This window comes from Moschus berezovskii, chromosome 23, assembly GCF_049115385.1.
Source record: "Moschus berezovskii isolate FMDL1 chromosome 23, NW_MosBer_1.0, whole genome shotgun sequence".
NCBI classification, from domain to species: domain Eukaryota; kingdom Metazoa; phylum Chordata; class Mammalia; order Artiodactyla; family Moschidae; genus Moschus; species Moschus berezovskii.
In genome coordinates, this window is record NC_142482.1 from 25,916,129 (window position 1) to 25,932,960 (window position 16,832).

Here is a 16,832-nt window from a genome sequence, read left to right on the forward strand (position 1 = left end):
CCATGGACAGAGGAGCCTGGCGGGCTACAGTCCATGGGTTCACAAAGAGTTGGATATGACTGAGAGACCAAATACGCACTCACCAACTGAAGTCTTTGTGATGGTACATTTTCCACCTAAGAAGTCTGGGAGAGAAGGGTAGAAGAAGAGAGGCGGGAATGTGAGGAGGTGGGGCTGGACAAGGTTCTGGCCGTCTCTACCTTGGTAGGTACGCTAACCAAATGAAAGGTGAGCGGAGGAAAAAGTGAAAAGAACGGTGGTAAGAGATGGGAGAAGCTGAGGTTCTGACCAGGCAGCGGGGAAAGATTAAAAGGAAGGAGGAAGGAAAGTTCAGATTCAGATACTTGCAAGTGCCAGAGAAATATGATGTCACCCTCGCTAGTTAGCCTGTTTCCTGCTTGAACCAGGAGGCTAGATCATTTGCTGGGGGCAGAGTGAAGCGGAGGATTGGCGAGTAGAGGCAAACTTCCGGAATGGGGCACCAATTAGGCTGCAATAATGGAAAGCACAACACAAACTGGCTTTAAGAAAACAAGGTGGAGGGAATTCCCCGGTGGTCCAGTGGCTAAGAATCCACCTGCCAATGCAGGAGACACAGGTTCGATCCCTGGTCTGGGAAGATCCCACGTGCTGCAGAGCAACAGTCCATGTGCCAAACTATCGAGCCCGCACACCACAAGAGAGGAGCCCCTGCTCGCCGCAACTAGAGAAGCCTGCGTGCAGCAAGGAAGACTCAGCACAGCCATGAATAATAAACATTTTTATAAAAGAAAATGAGTAGATTGACAGATACAACCTGACAGTCAGACTTGGAGGCTGGCATCATTTGGCTCAGAGAGTCAGGATTCCATCTGACTCCTGAACTGCACCTTCCCGCCCTAGCAGTTATAAGCACCATGTCCTCACTGCAACACACAGAGGGATGCGGTCTCCTCCGGGACTCTGGCAGAAGACAGGGGGTGCTTATTTCCCAGAAGCCCCTGAACCAGTCACCATATCCAGAGAAACAGGAGAACTGATTGGCTGAAGCCCACTGCTGGAAATGCAAATGAAGCAAACCCACCCAAATAACAGCACTGAGACTGGGGGAGAGGCACTGCCTTAAAGGAAAATTTGGGTGCTTTTAGAGGAAGAGGTGGAGGTGGAGGTTGGCAGGGAACAGATGCGGTAAGTCAACCAACAAAGGTCCGCCATAGTTCATTTCTGGGGAAAATATGAGAAGCAACTGTTGAAACATTTGTCAAGGTGACAGGGGTAGAGTAGGATAATTAAGTAGTTTAGAAACTGCACTAGGGGATTAAGGACAGAAAGGAAATTTTAAATGAGTTTAGCGACTTGTAAGCTAATGACCACTCAAGAGAGAAATCCAGTAACCTAGCAACAATCTATACTACCTTAAAGGAAGACCAGGTGCATTCAAACACCAAACACGCTCAAACCACAAACCCTGATGGTTAAAATACAAGACAGTAGATGTGGGTGTCTGAATCTTGTTATATGAAGTCAGAGAGTTATAGTCCTTGAAGAGTAACATTTCTGCAAGAGCCAAGACAGAAATATAGGTGAAAAAAGAAAGAAGCTAGGTGAAAGGGGACATTATAATGAAACCTGAAATGAATTGCCATATTTTCATATGTTACCACCCGGTTGCTATTATATATATATATATATATATATATATATATATATATATGATTTAAATGGGTTTCTCTGGTGGCTCAGACAGTAAAGAATCTGCCTACAATGCAGGAGACCTGAGTTTGATCCCTGGTTCAGGAAGATTCCCTTGGAGAAGGAAATGGTTACCCACTCCAGTATTCTTGCCTGGAGAATTCCATGGACAGAGGAGCCTGGCGGGCTACAGTCCAGGGAGTTGCAAAAGTTGGGCATAAACTGAGTGACTTTCACACATGATTTAAATAGCACCACGACAGCCCTGATTAGAACACATAGGGCCGAAGAAGAACTAATTATGTCAGCCTTAGTGTCTGCCCAGGAATGAGGAAGAAGATGGCCTTCTCCGCTCCCAACCATTTCTTTAATTATAAAAGTGTAGCCCTCTTTGTTCTGGGGGCCACTGAGCTCCCCTGCCTGCCTGCTTGTATTAATATCTCCCAAAGGCATGCTATGCTAATAAACTCACTCTTTGCCACTTTGCCTCATGCTGAATTCTTGCTGCAAGGAGACAAAAGAAGCCAAGTGTCAGTAAGTTCTGACACCAAGTGAGCAGTTGTAATCAAAAGACAGTGAGTTCTAGTCCCTTTCTAGTCAGGGATCATGGGTTCAAGTCTCAGACTGAGACGTAGGTGGGTTCAAGTCCCAGTCCATGGGTTTGAGTCCTAATCTGAGTTTTGGCTGGGTTTGAGTCCCACCCAAAAAGAGTGTGGCTTCAAAGGTGTGCTCAGGCAGGGTTCTGATGCTTATGAACAGAGAAATCTGTCCTGGCTTCATACCTCTTGGTTTTATGACTGCAGTAGGCTGGTGGTAGGAGAGGAGAAGGCGAATGATAGGATTGATCCAAAGTTGGAGGATTGGCCTGCAAGGACAACTAGGCAAGATGCAAGCCGAGGATAACAGAGGGCTTGAAATGATGGGTGGGGAAGCTGGGAATTCGGAAGGGAGCTGATAGAGTAAGATAAAAATGGAGCAGTTCAGGGACTGAATGTTCAGAAGAACTCATAGCAGGTTGGGTGTGAGGAAGAGGAGACTGTGAATGCTGCCAACAGATGGTGCAAGAGATGCAGTGAGCTGGAGAGACAGAGCTAGCAGGAAAGGGAGAGGGTGATTAAAACTCAGAGTGAGACCGTGGTGGAAAGGGGTTTCCCAGGTTCTGCTTTCTCAGTGAAAACATTATGACACACAGGTCATAGTAGGCTTGATGTTGTTGTTTTAGTTGCTAAGTCGTGTCTGACTCTTTTGCGACCCCATGGACTGTAACCCACCAAGCTCCTCTGTCCATGGAATTTCCCAGGCAAGAACACTGGAGGGGGTTGCCATTTCCTTCTCCAGGGGGTCTTCCCAATCCAGAGATTGAAACCATGCCTCTTCCATTGGCAGACAGATGCTTTACCACTGAGCCACTGGGGAAGCAGTGAGCTTGATAACAACCCAGTAAACATCTAAAAACTCCCCACCAGCCTCAGAAATATGAGACATGTCACCAAGGTTTCATCTGCCTGGGTGTCCTGTTGGTCCAGCTGGATTCTTTGGACAGAAGGGTCCCTGGGGGCTACTGGCCATCCCTCTGTCTCCAAAATTGTCTACAGAACTCTGCGACCACCTCAGTTTTCCTTCAGTCAGGGGTTTTGAAAAAGTTTGTTTTGTTTTGTTGTTCTTCTTATTTTGCCTTTTTCTTCCAGGGTGGGTCAAGTCACCTTAGTTCTTGAGACAGAAAAGAATGGAAAAGACGTGTGCCATGAATAGCATACATACTATATGTTCTAGCTTTTTTAATTTTTTAATCAAACACATACTCTAGGCTAAGTAGATGTGTACAGAATTTCTAACAGCATGTGCAGGCAGAAGGAGTCTTAGATGGAATCTAAATTTCTAGCTGACTGGTTTGACCACTGACAGGTTCTATGAATTAAATCCAATTGTTTAAATATGCAGACCCTCGGTTTCTATATCTATCCAATGAGCTTAATTATGACTTTATACCAGGGGTCAGCAAATATTCCTCTAAAGGACCAGAGACTAAATATCTTAGGTTTGGTAGGTCTCCATTGCATCTACCCTGCTGCTATAGCAGGAAAGTGGCCACAGATAATATGCTAAACAGTAAGTGTGGCTGTGCTCCAATATGACTTCATTTACAAAAACAGACAATCACAGAATAATTATAAAATGCAAAACTATAAAACTCTAGATGATAATGTAGGAGAAAACCTAGGTGGCCATGGGTATGGTGATGACTTCTTAGATACAACACCAAAGACATGATCCATGGAAAAAACAGACTTCATTAAAATTAGATTATTTCTGCTCTGTGAAAAACAATGTCAGGAGAATGAGAAGATCAGACATAGCCTGGGAGGAAACATTTGCCAAAGACACATTTGCTGAAGTATGGTTGTCCAAAATATACAAAAACTCTTAAAACTTAACAGTAAGAACACATACAACCCAACTTAAAAAATGGGCCCAAGAGCTTAACGGACACCTCATCAGAGAAGATACAGAGGTGGCAAGAAGCATATGAAAAGATTCGTAATTAATCAGGGAAATGAAAATTAAAACAATAATGAGATTGCTCCACACACTTACTAGAATGGCCAAAGTCCAAAATGATGACAGCGCCAAATGCTATTGAGGATGTGGAGCAACAGGAATGCTCCTTCATTGCTGGTGGGGATGCAAAATGGTACAGCCACTTTGGAAGACAGTTTGGTGGTTCCATATAAAACTAAACACAGTCTTGCTATACAATCCAGCAACTGCGCTCCTTGGCATCTATCAAAGGAGTTCAAAAGTTATGTTCACACAAAAACCTGCATACAGATGTTTCTAGTGGCCTTATTTATAATTGTCAGCCCTTGAAAGCAACCAAGATGCCCTTCAGTAGGTGAATAAATAATTAAGCTGTGGTACCTCCAGACAATGACCTGCTCCACCAGTTGAAAGAGCAGGGCTCTATTCAGCCCTTTAGATGCCAAGTCCCCTACCTCTTGCCCTCACCTGTGCCTGGTACAACCCTGCACTACCAGATAGTGTCATTGTTTGCTTCCAAAAACTACACAAATGACACTACATTTATAGCAAATACAGTTGAAAGCTTCTCATGCTGTAACATCCGCATGCGTGCTAAGTCACTTCAGGCATGTCTGACTCTTTGCAACCCTAAGGCCTGTAGCCTGCCAGGCTCCTCTGTCCATTGGATTCTCCAGGCAAGAATACTGGAGTGGGTTGCCATGTCTTCCTCCAGGGGAACTTCCTGAACCAGGGATTGAACCCTCATCTCTTAGGTCTCCTGCATTGGCAGGCAGGTTCTTTACCAATAGTGCTGCCTGGGGAACCTGTAGAGGACTATTAAAAGAAAACAGATACTGATGCCCATTTAGGCCTGATGGATAGGGAGAGAAATGAGGAGAGAGATTTGATATGGGGATGACATGTGGGTGAAGCTGATGTATTAATTAGAGTACCTGTTGCTAGCCACCAGAATTAACTTTTATGGTCGAGCCACTGAAAAGTCTTTGGCTTATTTTTCCTCTGCTTCACAGTTTGATGCATATTAGGGAAAACTCCATGCAGTCATTCAGGGACCCAATTTTCTTACATCATAAGACTCCACCATTTTTTAGGAAGATGCCCTTTTCTGCATTCAATCAGAGCTAGAAAAGGGTGGGAAAGAGTTAGAAAAGGGTGGGAAAATGGGGACACAGAGAATTTTGTAGGGAGGGTTTATGGGTCATGACTAAAGATGGCAACATCACTTCTATTTATGTTTCCTTGGCCAACTAATTCATGGCCAAACTGCAAGGGAGGTAGGTAAATCTGTCAGTCCAGACGAAAAAGAAACAGGTTTGTTGGACATATAGGAAGACTGTGACAGCTGGGGACCAAATGAGGGACAGACATTACTCTCTACTCAAAATTACATTCCCAGTTGACAACTGAGTCTGTGTTCCTGTTGGGAAACAATTCTCTGTGGGCATTGTCCTCTGAGCAGAGAGCCTGACAGCACTCTGGGCTTTTTTGTGGAGGTCCTGCAGATCCTCAGAAGATAGAAAGAGTATCTCCCTCCAGAGTTGAAAGCACATTAGTTTGATGTCCAGGATAAAAAAGATAATGTCTCCCTCTGGGGCAAAAGTTAGACACATTTGCTTGCAGCCCCTTTAAAGACTGAAGTTCCTTATGCTTGGGGCTCCTCAGGGGGGAAGGAAAACTATTATGTGGTCAGCATCCACTGAATGCCCTGCATTGCCCCATGGCACTTAGTGGGCAAGGGGAACCTGTGCAGACTTGAAGCTCATTCTGCTTGCTCTGCTATGAGTAATCAACTCCCTTATTTCTACCCAGGCATTCTGTGTCTCCCAGAAGCAACCATCAAACTTGTACCAGGCTAACTTGTCAGATTTTCAATAAGGTAAAATCTCAGGTCCTTCTGTTTTTGAGAGTTACCTGATCAGATGTATCATGGTTAGCATCGAGTGGATGCCTCTGGTCAGTAACCTTTGCTAGGTTTGGGGAACCCCAAGTGGCAGACTTCACTCACACTTAAGTTGAACACCCTGTGCGCAGTTAAATGAAATGACTTCAGCGGTGACAGTATTAACTATGAAGCCCCTGGAGGCACTTGTGACCTAATATCAGGGTCTCCACATTGTGCAGCTTCAGGGAACTATTCACATCACAGTCTAGAAATATGCAATGTGACTGCTCCCACTATTGCAGTATTACATTGTTCCTAATAGTCGATGGGTGTATTTTCACATTATTTTGGGTGCCACTGTGTGTGGGGGGAGAGTGGGGGGTGGGGGGAAGCTGCCAATTAAGCCAAGACAAAAATGCTCTTTTATTTTGATTTTTTACTGTATATTTATTGAAAGAACTCTTTTAATACTTATCGAGACAGATTTAGCATATCTCAATCTTGTATATACATAGGGGAAAAAAAGCTATTCCTATCCAACATTACACTGGAAGATCTACCTAGTACAACACGAAAAAAAGAAAAGGCATAAAAATAGGAAAGGAGGAAATAAAACTATCTCTGCAGACAACATGATTGTTTATACAGAAAATCTTAAAGAATCTAAAATAAAAGTTGGTAGTGTATTTATCTTGGTTGGAGGATAGAAGGTGAATATATAAAAATCAAATGTATTCTCATATACTGCTGAAGAATTATTGTAAATTAAAATAATGCCATTTGTAATAGCACTAAAAAAAAGTCCATGAAATATTTAGAGATAAATCAAATATATTCAAGGTTATGCTTAAAACTATAAACATTGCTGAGGGAAATAAAAACTGTGTTCATCGGTTGGAAGACTCAATATTGTCAAGGTATCAATTTCTTCAAATTGATAAGTTCAACATAACCCCCAAATTGCAAAGTTCTAGAGGATTTTTTTTTTATAGAAACAGAAAGTTGATTCTAAAATTTATAAGGAAGAGCAAAGAACAAGAATAGTCAAGACAAGAATTAGTTTGGAGGACTTACACTATTTCCAGATTTACTATAAAGCTACAGCCATCAAGACAGTATGAACTTGGCCAAAGCTTAGACAGAACATAGACTCACATGTTCCATTGATTTTCAATAAAATTTGAAAGGCATTTACATGGAGAAAAAGATTTTTAATAAACTAATGAAACAATAGGATATTAACTTATAATTTTGAACCATATATGAAACATAACTTAAAATGGATTATAGGCCTAATTGTAAAAACCTAAAATCCAAAAAGGGGCTTCCCTGGTAGCTCAGCTGGTAAAGAATCCACCTGCAATGCAAAGACACTGGCTCGATTTCTGGGCCAGGGAAGATCCCCTGGAGGAGGGCTTGGCAACCCACTCCCATATTCTTGCATGGAGAATCCCCATGGGCAGAGGAGCCTGGCGGGCTACAGTCCATGGGGTCACAAAGAGTCAGACACGACTGAGCGACTGAGCACATAGCACACAAACCCCACAAAACTTCTACAGAAAACCCAGGAGAACATCTTTGTTACCTTGAGTTTGGCAAAGATTTCTTAGATAGGACACAATAAGCATGAGCCATAAAAGAAAAAAAATCTTGACAAATTGGACTTCGTGAAAATTAATTATTCTGCTCTTGGGAAGACACCATCAAGAAATGGAAGTTAGACCACAGACTTAGATAATATTTGCCAAACATCTGATAAAGGATGCCCAGAATATAAAGAACTCTCATAACTCTAAAAGAATATAATCCAACTAAAAATGATGTGAGGGACTTCCCTGGTGGTCCAGTGGTTGAGAATCTGCCTCCTGGTGCAGGAGACAGAGGTTCGATCCCTGGTCTGAGAAGGTCCACGTGATCTAAGCTCATGTGCCACAACTACTGAAGCTTGCACTCTAGAGCCTATCCCCACAACAAGAGAAGTCATTGCAACAAGGAGCCCCAGCACCACTACTAGAGAGTAGCCCGCCCCTCGCTGTAGCTGGAGAAAGCCCACTTGCAGCAACAAAGACTCAGCACAGCCAATACATAAAAATTTAGAAAGATGATCTGAACAGACATTTCTTCAAAGGAAGGATATAAATAGCAAACAAGGCCATGGAAAGATGCCCAACATCATTGGGAAAATGCAAGTTAAAGAAAGAATGGGATGCCAGTATAAATTAAGAGAATGCCTATACTTTTAAAATGCTGATCATACTAAGCTCTGGTGAGGATGCAGAGTAACTAGAATTTTCGTTCATTGCTGGTGGGAATGAAAAATAATGCAGATGCTTTGGAAAGCAGTTCAGCCATTTGTTATAAAGTTAAACATAGACTCACCATATGACCCGGAAATCCTACTCCTAAGTATTTACCCATGAGAAATAAAACTGCATATTCATATGAAAACCTATACCTAAACATTTATAGCTTTGTTCATAGTTGCCAAAAATGAAAAACAATCCAAATGTTCTTCTATTGTGAATGGATAAACAAACCCTGATAAAATCACATAATGGAATACTACCAACAATAAGAAGAAATGAACTGCTGATAAATGCAAAAACATGATGCTCAGTGAAAGAGGCCAGGTACAAAATGCTGCATGACATTACAGAAAAGAGAAAATGACAGAGATAGAAGACAGTGGTTGCCGAGGGCTTGGAGTATGGTTTGGGGACTGGATATAAAGGGGGAATAAGGAAATTTCAAAAATATTCTATCTCTTGATTTCAGTGGTGGATATATGACATTATACATTTTTATCAATTCATAGAATTGTACACCTAAAAAGGGTATATTTTATAATATGTAAACTTTACCTCAATAAATCTGACTTAAATTTGTAAACACTGATTAAGGGATCCCTAATTTTTTCCCATAGAATTCAAGTCCTCTGAATTATTTTCAGTGAGAGTTGATGTCAGAGTATTTTCACACTCTGTCATTCTCTGGGGAATCAGCACCTACTCTTAAGAGGGCTCTAATATTGCATCTGTGATTTTCTTTCCAGCTGCTGATGCTCATTCTGTAAGTTTTGATGCTGGATCTTTATTGATCTAACTAAAAGATGTCAATTAAATATTTGTGGACCATCAGGACTCATACTTCCGGTGGCATATGGGTCAACTGCAAATCCTCTACATTTGGGCCAACAGACCGTTTAGAGACAATTTAAACGTGGGCTAACATCTAAAGTCTGTGCACAGGCAGGCAACAATAACTGCATTGCAGCTGCCACCTGGATAACAGCAATTGTAAGAATCTGTTAAATTCTCAGGTATTAAAATGTGAATGTGCCGATCTTCAAGTTGGTCAGATATTATTATGGAAGATGTCTACATGGAGAAGCTGGACTCCAGAGCTCCTTTTGAAAATCCTGTTGAAACAGTGATGTGATAGAATATTTTTAATTAGATTTACAATTTTTTTTCAGATAACTATGTTTTCAGTTGGTTTAGGTAATGTGTATGCACGATACAAAGTCCAGATTGTAAAACAGAGTACAAGAAAAGTCTCCCTCCAACCCCTTGACCCTCACACACCAAGTTCCCTCCCTGAGAGAACCACTGTTGGGGGACCCCCTATGTCTGAATGGATTGAGAAGGCAGAGGCTAAAGAAGTGGAAGGAACAAAAGGCCATTTGTCAACTAAGAAGAAAAGACAATAGTCTGGCAGAGGTGCAGGAAATAAAACCATAAATTCAGATAGTGGGGATGTATATCATTGTGAATTGAGCTTAGTTATAAATGCAAGCAATCTAAGAAACAGTGACTTAAGACAAAGATTTATATTTTTCTCATATAAAAGAAGTCTGGGTGAGCGCTTAAGGGCTGATATAGCTGTTCGATTATGTCATTAATTCTCAGGCCTCTTCTATATTTCTGCTCTACCACCTTTAGAAGGTAGTCTCAGGTCGCGAAAGTGTCCAGTGTTGCTCCAGCCATCATATCCAGATAACAAAGGAAAAAGAAAAAGAAGAAAGGGCAACAGTGCACATGCTGGCTGCTGCTGCTAAGTCACATCAGTCGTGTCCAACTCTGTGTGACCCCATAGACGGGCAGCCCACCAGGCTCCCCCGTCCCTGGGACTCTCCAGGCAAGAAAGAACACTGGAGTGGGTTGCCATTTCCTTCTCCAATGCAGGAAAGTGAAAGTGAAGTTGCTCAGTCGTGTCCGACTCTCCGCGACCCCATGGACTGCAGCCCACCAGGCTCCTCCGTCTGTGGGATTTTCCAGGCAAGAGTACTGGAGTGGGGTGCCACTGCCTTCTCCGCACGTGCTGGCTATGTCCTATTTATCCCGATTCAACTCTGTTCTTCTCGTTTCCCACCTGCTCTCTGTTTCAGCAGGCTGCCCTGTGTGGGCTACATCAGTGGCTTTCTTGCCCTTGGTATTCTGATAGGTTCAGCCAATAGGATCCATCGCAGGAGATTAGAATGTGAGAAGAGAATGGGCTCAGGAATTTTTCCTTCACTGACTCCCTTTCTACAAAGTCACGTCTGGCTGGCTGCCACCTGAAGGCCACTGTTCTCAAGGCAGTCTGCTCTACCTGACCCTCTCCTTACCAGCACAGAAAGAGACAACAGTTTGGCTGATCCTAATCTTGTGTCTGTGCTTGTGCTCTCTGGTGCCCGACTCCGCAACCCCATGAACTATAGCCCTCCAGGCTCCCCTATTCATGGAATTTTCCAGAGAAGAATGGAGGAGTGGGTTGTCATTTCCTACTCCAGGGGATCTTCCCGATCCAGGGATTAGACCCACATCTCTTGCGTCCCCTGCACTTGCAGGCAGATTCTTTGCCACTGCATACTAATCTTGTACCCCTGTTCTATTCTTCATGATTTCTGTACGTTCTGCTCACATGTTTATCAAGTCCCATAATATATAAAACCTCCCATGTTATCCCAATTTCAATGTTCCAGCTGCTTCCCTGCTGGAATTCAGACTGATTTAAGTCACAGGCCAGCTGAGTCAGCCTCTTTTAAGAAGTCTTCCTTAAGTTTCACCCAACAATTTCTTCTTGCAGTTAGAAGTTAGATGGCCATTCTGCTGAAGGGATGTGGGGATATCAGTTCAGTTCAGTCGCTCAGTTGTGTCCGTTTCTTTGTGACCCCATGAATCACAGCACGCCAGGCCTCCCTGTCCATCACCAACTCCCGGAGTTCACCCAAACCCATAAGGATTATTGTTGATTGTCGGGGGCCTGGTCATTAATAAAGAAAAAGGAGGACTAGACACTGAGTAGGCAGCTAGATGGTTCTCTTATAAGAGGGATAGAGGGAAAATAAAGATGCCCCTCATCCCAGTGCCCTGTGACAACCTGGAGGGGTGGGATGGGGTGGGAGGTGGAAGGGAGGTTCAAGAGGCAGGGGACATGTGTATACCCCTGAGAAACATAAATTTGTCATTAACCAGTCTGAAGAGAGAGGCGCAATGCATCAGTCATTGAATTTCCAGTATCAGTCACATTTTAAAAGTGAAAGTCACTCAGTCGTGTCCAACTCTTTGCAACCCCATAGATTATACAGTTCATGGGATTCTCCAGGCCAGAATACTGGAGTGAGTAGCTTTTCCCTTCTTCAGGGGATCTTCTCAACCCAGGGACCAAACCCAGGTCTTCCGCATAGCAGGTGGATTCTTTACCAGCTAAGCCACAAGGGAAGTCCCACATTTTAAAGGTCACTGTCAAATTCATAGGCGACTGCCCTTGAAGTTTCCAAACTTTGAAGGTCTTTTTCTCCCCTCACTTATATAGCCTTTTATAGAATCTGATTAAAAACTGACCCTTTTAACTCCGAAAAAATACATGCAAACCATATGCACAATTGTTTAACAGTATTCTTCCTGCACAAAAACCCAATGCAATAAAGTTTTTTTCTTCCTGTTTTTTTTTTTTTTAAAGCATAGCATAGTTGTTATGAAATTGTGTACTGGAGCTAAACTACTTAAGTTTGAAATCTGGCTCCACATATACCAGTGGTGTGTCCTTGAGCAAGTTATCTAGCCCCCATGTTTGTTTCCTTATCCATAAAGTAGATAGAGTGGCCATGAGGAGGTACTTGGCAGACCTTCTAGTTCAACAAGCATAGTGGCTGAGGGCCCCCGCTGCTGCACTTTGGAATCCACTTCTTCCGTGGGCTTCTCCCCACCAATGATGGGATATGGCAGGGATACCAAGGCGGACTCATTTCTGGAAGATACTAGATTCCATCAGCTAACATTAGCTTGAAGACAACCCTCTCCTGAGCTTTGGAGAACTTCATTAAGACTGCTCTGCCATCCAAGACAATTCTACCAACCTTTCTTCTCTCTTTCACTCAGGGTTAAACTTGCGTTGTGCTCTAGTGACTCTCCAGCCTTTACCAGCTCCTCTTCACTTCCTTTCTCAAAGGCATTTGCCTTAATAAAATCTTTGCACGTTTATTCTGGTCTTTGTATCTGTTTCTCAGAGGACCCGGACTAACACAGTAGGGATAATACTAGTTCCTACCTCTCACTGAGTTGTTGAGAGGATAAAGGAGTTAATTCATTTACTATGCTTACAATAGTATTTGACAAATGGTAATAATTCAATCCATTTCAGTTATTAAAGACCAGATCTTACATGACTACTATTATAGCAGACTAGATAATTCCCCAAATCTTCCATTATTAAATACCATAAAATTATGATGAAATACAGAAAATAGTCTTCTACCTGCATTGTTGAGCCTATAAAAAACAAAAACCCCAGGGGCAAAATGGATTGGGACCTAAACACTGGAGCAGCAGTCCTGAGTTCACAGTGTAGCTGTCACCAGGGAATTTCACGACAACTTTGAACGTAAAGCTGAGAATTGTCAGAGCTTTAGAACAAAAGTGGGGACTAAAAGCCAAACCATCAGCAAAAAGAGATCAAGGAAGCTTGTCTATCTTCACTTATATCTGGATAAAGGGAAAAGATTCCTCAAGACACCTGCCCTCACTGAAGGCAGAATTTGGCATTTATACCACTCTTGTAGCTGAGAACTCCCAAGCTGGTAATATTAGTGACAGAGTGAATACAAGCTCTCTTTGAGGGATAAACCCTCAAACCGGTTTATTCTCTTTGACATAGTCCTGAAGATGGTCTCACAATCCAAAACTGCAGAACCAACAAGGAAATAATCCACCATGAGTGAGCTTTAGTAGCGTGAGGAGCAGGATTAGATTCCCAACAACTTAAGGTAGTTATTTTAAATATTTTTTATAATCTTGGCTGATATTATCTATCACATTAAAGAAGGAATTTAAAGAAAAAGATAACTAAAGATCGAGACTCTCAAAAATAACCAAAAAGTTTTAAAGGTTCTCTTATCTGAGGTTCTTTAGAAAGCAGAGCTGAAGGCAAGGATAGGCTATTGATTCGTTATTCAGGAGATGAAGCCTGTTGAGATTAAGGCAAGGAAGAAAGGGGAAGTGGGCCGAAGGAAGATGTGAAGCAAGGTGATAGGGTATGTTACAGTGCTGGCCACTATTTGATAAGCCATGGAGAAACAGCTGGTAGCTTGGCAGGAATTTCGCCTAGCACCCAGGACTTCTCCGGAAAGTTTTCAGAAAGAAATACCACCTCTATTTGGAGGGAGAATTTATCTCCCCAGCTCCCTCCTCCTTCCCGTTTCCTATTGCTCAAATCCACTCCATGGAGAGCTAACCCATAATTGCAGTGTTGTTCATCCTTTGACGCCACTCAGTAAACTGGATCCTCTGTCCAGAAGTAGAGGAACAACTTGGTGCAGACACCCTGGCATGTAGAAGGTGATCCCAGGCCTCCAGTCAACTTGGGGAGCTCAGCAGAGATAGCAGAGTACCTGCACACTTGTGTGAGTTACTAGGGGTTGGAAGAACTTTGAGGATAGAGAAGCAGTTTGACTCTGAGGTGAACAAGCTAAGATTCTGATATGAAATTAAAAATAGAGTCATCGGAATTAAATACTTCCCAGTAGATAGATTGAATAGTATATGGATACAGCTAGAGACGAAATTGTAGATTGGAAGAGATAATTTAAGAAGTTATACCTCTATGCTTGGAGAAGGAAATGGCAACCCACTCCAGTGTGCTTGCCTGGAGAATCCCAGGGACGGGGGAGCCTGGTGGGCTGCCGTCTATGGGGTCGCACAGAGTTGGACACGACTGAAGCGACTTAGCAGCAGCAGCAGCATACCTCTATGCTATATACATATATATGGAATGCTTCATAAATTTGTGTGTCATCCTTGTGCAGGGGACATGCTAATCCTCTCTGTATCATTCCAGTTTTAGCCTATGTGCTGCCCTAAATAAGCATCTCTATGCTATATTCTGAATAAAGAAAAAAAATGAGTCATGAAAGAGTGAAAAGATGAAATTTATATCCAATAGGAATTTCAGAAGGTGAGAGTAGACAGGAAGAGGTTACATTGATAAAGAACATGAATCCTTTAGATTCAGTTTCTATGTGATATTTTTGATGTCCAAGGACAGCTTTTGTATGCAGAGAAGGTGATTTTCATTTATTTGGGTCTGATTTTTTTTTACAACTTTACCTACTGCAATTATAAATTTAAAAGCCTAGTTTTTCTTAAACTCCTAAATTCATGTTATAAGTTTTATCACACAATTTTATATCCAGTAAATTTTATATAAAATAGAAACAATTTTCAGGGAAACTTTCACACAAATGGACTGATTACTTAAGGGAATTTGATTTTGAATAATATTAAGTAAACTTGAATAGGACAGACTAATTAGCTTTAAATACTTCAAATAATATTTTTGTTTAATGTATTCAGTTTTCCTAAAGACTTGGAATGTCCAAACTAAACAAACTTATAACTCAATAAGCTAATCCTTCCCACATTGTTAAACAACTCTCTAATCCAAGTTCTTTTAACTACTCTACCACTGTTTATAAACTAAGTCACTTATATCATTCAACTTCAAATTAAGTGCTTAATTTGGAATCACAGGCCAATTTGTCATACATTTTAATATGCAAATTCAATTATATTTTATAAGTATTTAAAATGCCAAACAGTGATTATCTTGACTGTAATATAAAATGATTAATGCCATGGGTTTGACATATTTAATAATTTCATATTTCTGGGGTTAAGAGACACAACCCACTGAGCTTTGCTGTGACTTTAAAATTCCTGAGCCAATAACTCAGGATGTTGGGCTTCCCAGGTGGCTTAGTAGCAAAGAACAGGACTGTCACCTGGGGCAAGTTGGAGTTGCTTATTGAACAGATACACTTATTTCAGGAATGCCAGACCTACCTGCAGCTGCCTATGTCCAGTGTGGTCCTTCCAGTATCACCCACTGACATACTGAATCCAGTTTTAGTAATCTCGAAATTACAGGAGACTCCATGTCTATACCCTTCAGGTGAGGCTGATACCTCCTCTTCCAATTACACAACCACATAATACTCTTTGTAACCTCTTTCCCTTTTGATGACTTGATTTGATCATCTGAATTTTTCAACCTCCAACCAGATTGCAACTGATTTTGTTCACTCATCTCATTACTATCTGGCTGAACTATATGTTCATTTTTCCTATGTCTTTGGGTCACAGGTTTTGGCAATCTGTAGTCATTGGCTTTATGCTTACAACAATTGTGAATGGCATAAATAAAAATAGATGCACACTGAGACACACTGAAGCACAGAATAACAATAAAGACAGAGAGAATATCTTGAAACAACCAGAGTTTTGTGCCAATCAATTGTGCTCCTACAAACATGGGGAACATGCCTAAAAGCTGCAGGACTTTCTGTAAGCAGTGTGGCAAGCACCAGCCCCTCAAAGTGGCACAATACAAGAAGGGCAAGAATTATGCATGTGTCCAGGGAGAGTGGCGCTATGAGAGGAAGCAGAATGGCTATGGTGAGCAGACCAAGCCAATTTTCCAGGAAAAACTAAAATCGCAAAGACTGTGCTGAGGTTGTAGATCAAAGGATTCTTGCTATTAAGAGATATAAACATTTTGAACTGGGAGGATTTAAGAGAAAGGGTCAAGCGATCCAGTTCTAAGCATCATCCTTTGCTCTTATAAAGATACTAAAGTCTTGAAGTTAAAAAAAAGTAGAAAAATTACATCATCAAAGTGGAGTGATAGATCAGTTCAGTTCAGTTCAGTCGCTCAGTCATGTCCGACTCTCCGCGACCCCATGAATCACAGCACGCCAGGCCTCCCTGTCCATCACCAACTCCCGGAGTGATAGATAGCAGAGTTCTAATTAACAGTTATATAGTATCTTCAAAGCAAGAGAAAATAGTGAATCTACACTTTTATACTCGGTCAAGCTACCATTCAGGAATGGGAAAACAAAAGTCATTTTTAGAAAGGCAAAGTCTAAATTCATTAACAAACACTGAAAAAAAAAAACTGCTGAAGTATATGGATCCTTCTGTATGAAAACCCTTGCTATTTGCTATCTGAAACTCAGGAATGAAAAATATTTGCATAACATGGTGTACTTTTCAATCTCAATATCCCAAATCATTATCCAAATCTAGGAACCCCAAAATTCAGATGATGAAAACAACTTACACTAAAGAAAGAAATTAATTCACAAAGAAAGAAGTGAGTCTCAAGAAGGAATGATGAGCTAGAAAAATGACAAAGCATATAGATAAAGCTAAGTGATCCTTGATTGTTTAAAATAATAAAAAAAAACAACTGTTTTGGG

At 41.6% G+C, this 16,832-nt stretch overlaps 1 non-coding gene and 1 pseudogene across 1 annotated transcript; one reads left to right on the forward strand and one right to left on the reverse strand.

The window, feature by feature from the left end:
• Positions 1 to 14,333: 14,333 nt before the first annotated feature.
• Positions 14,334 to 14,441, reverse strand: LOC129543918 (U6 spliceosomal RNA). Its single transcript, XR_008683375.1, has one exon. It is a non-coding gene; the product is annotated as a U6 spliceosomal RNA (small nuclear RNA).
• A 1,440-nt stretch (positions 14,442 to 15,881) lies between these two features.
• Positions 15,882 to 16,173, forward strand: LOC148774111 (large ribosomal subunit protein eL42-like; annotated as a pseudogene).
• The last annotated feature ends 659 nt before the right edge of the window (positions 16,174 to 16,832 follow it).